This window comes from Oratosquilla oratoria, chromosome 36 (genome assembly GCF_046742065.1).
Source record: "Oratosquilla oratoria isolate Oo_2021 chromosome 36, ASM4674206v1, whole genome shotgun sequence".
Classification (NCBI taxonomy): domain Eukaryota; kingdom Metazoa; phylum Arthropoda; class Malacostraca; order Stomatopoda; family Squillidae; genus Oratosquilla; species Oratosquilla oratoria.
The window spans coordinates 3,260,491-3,262,408 of NC_134812.1; positions in this window are offsets into that span (position 1 = coordinate 3,260,491).

Below are 1,918 nucleotides of genomic sequence, written 5' to 3' on the forward strand. Positions count from 1 at the left end.
ATATATATATATATATATGAGTACAGAGGAAAAATGGATGAGTAATCTAAGTATTGAATACGAAAGAAAAATATATAGATGAAGATCTGAATTTCACTATATGGCTAGAACACGTTTGTAAACAGTTTGAATAGTTATCAAGACTTAGTACTTTTACAAGTGATAAATAAAATATTGAAGGTCTTACTGTGTGAAAAGATGTAAAACATGAACTGGGTACTGTACATGGGCAGACATACAATAAGCATTTGTGTGTGTTGGGATGGCAAGGAACGAAAAAACGTGGATCACATACAGAAAAGATGCTAACTGGAGATGATGAAGGAAGGGGAGGGGACGAGGAGAAGAAGATCCGAACTCGGGCCATGGCCGAGTGGAACAAACTTGATGGGAGAGGAGACGCGACGCAACGTCAGGACTGACGAATTAAACTCCATATGAGGACGGAGCTTTTATTTGTACGACGTTTCGCTTATTACAGATAAACGTCGTACAAATAAAGGCTCCGTCCTCATATGGTGTTTAACTCGTCAGTCTTGTCGGCAACTGCTACTTTCATGAAAACGTCAAGACTGCCGGGGGGGGGTATGTTGAGCCCATGGCAGAGAATCAACCAGGAAGTTGACCTCGGGTCATGGGGGCAAGCACAGACAAAGGAGTGGAGTAGAATATTCATCATCTGGATGGGATCATTAGAGGGAAGGGAAAGGGCCTTGGTTGAGGGCCACGGAAGGGGAGGGTCTTCGGGAATGGCACCAGAGGGACACAGAGAGAAATATGGGTCAGGGGGACATTTGAAAGCGTTCCAGGAGAAAGAAGAGTGCCAATAAGCGCACGCTCACCTTTTTTTTTCTTGTGTGTGTGTGTGTGTGTGTGTGTGTGTGTGTGTGTGTGTGATGTGTTGTGTGTGCGTGCATGTGTGTGTATGTGTATGTTTGTATGTGTGTCTGTATATAAGTGAGTGTGTGTGCGTGTGCGTTGTGTGTGTGTGAGAGAGAGAGAGAGAGAGACGGAGAGGGAGGGAGAAACAAAGAGAGAAAGAGAGAGAGAGAGAGAGAGAAGACCTTGTCTGAGACCTAGACTTGGAGACTTGGGAATAAGGAGGGTTCTTGTGTGTGACCATCATGAGAAAGAAGTCACGGTTCCAAGAAACTGAGGAGCAGAAGACTAGAGTGGAGGAGGAGGAGGAGGAGATGGTGGGGTACAGAATTAAATCGAACCTCTGCGAAAAGGAAAATAATCTGAGATGGAGGAGTATTAAAATGAACGAAGAAAAATGTGTTGGAAACGAAAAGAAAAGAAAAGAAATCAAGAATCCCTTTTCTCAACCTCTTCCCCCTGCTGGTCTTCACATCCAATCGACCCCCTGAATGGTTAGGAGGAAATGTTAGTGTGTGAGGACCTGTGGTTGCCTCCATTGGCGTCGAGTTTGGTTGCGTGAGCAAAGAAAAGTATTTTTTGAGTGGCTATTAGTTCAGTGTGAATGGAAAAAAAGGAGAATTATGACTGGACGGTGCTTTGCCTTTTGTTTTTGTGTAATTTGTGTTTAGTGAGAAGACATTTGGCTGTGCACGCCCCTTCCTATTTCATCTATACCATCTTCGCCCATGTATGCCCGTCTCTTTCTTTCTCTGCCTCTCTTTCTGTCCTCTTTCCTTCCTCTCCTCTCTTCTCACTCGGGCGAGGAAAGAAGGCACAGTACACTAATGGGCCTGAGTTGGCTCTTCTTGGTTCGAACTGCCACGCCATCAGGTGAGTTTGGACGGCCGGGTGTCCCACTGTTCCATTAGGTCTCTCTCCGCGAGTGTTTCCAGAGTCCAGAACGGCCGGGTGTCCCACTGCTCCTTTTGGTCTCTCTCTTAGTGTGTTTCCAGAGTCCAGAACGGCCGGGTGTCCCACTCCTCCGTTTGGTCTCTCT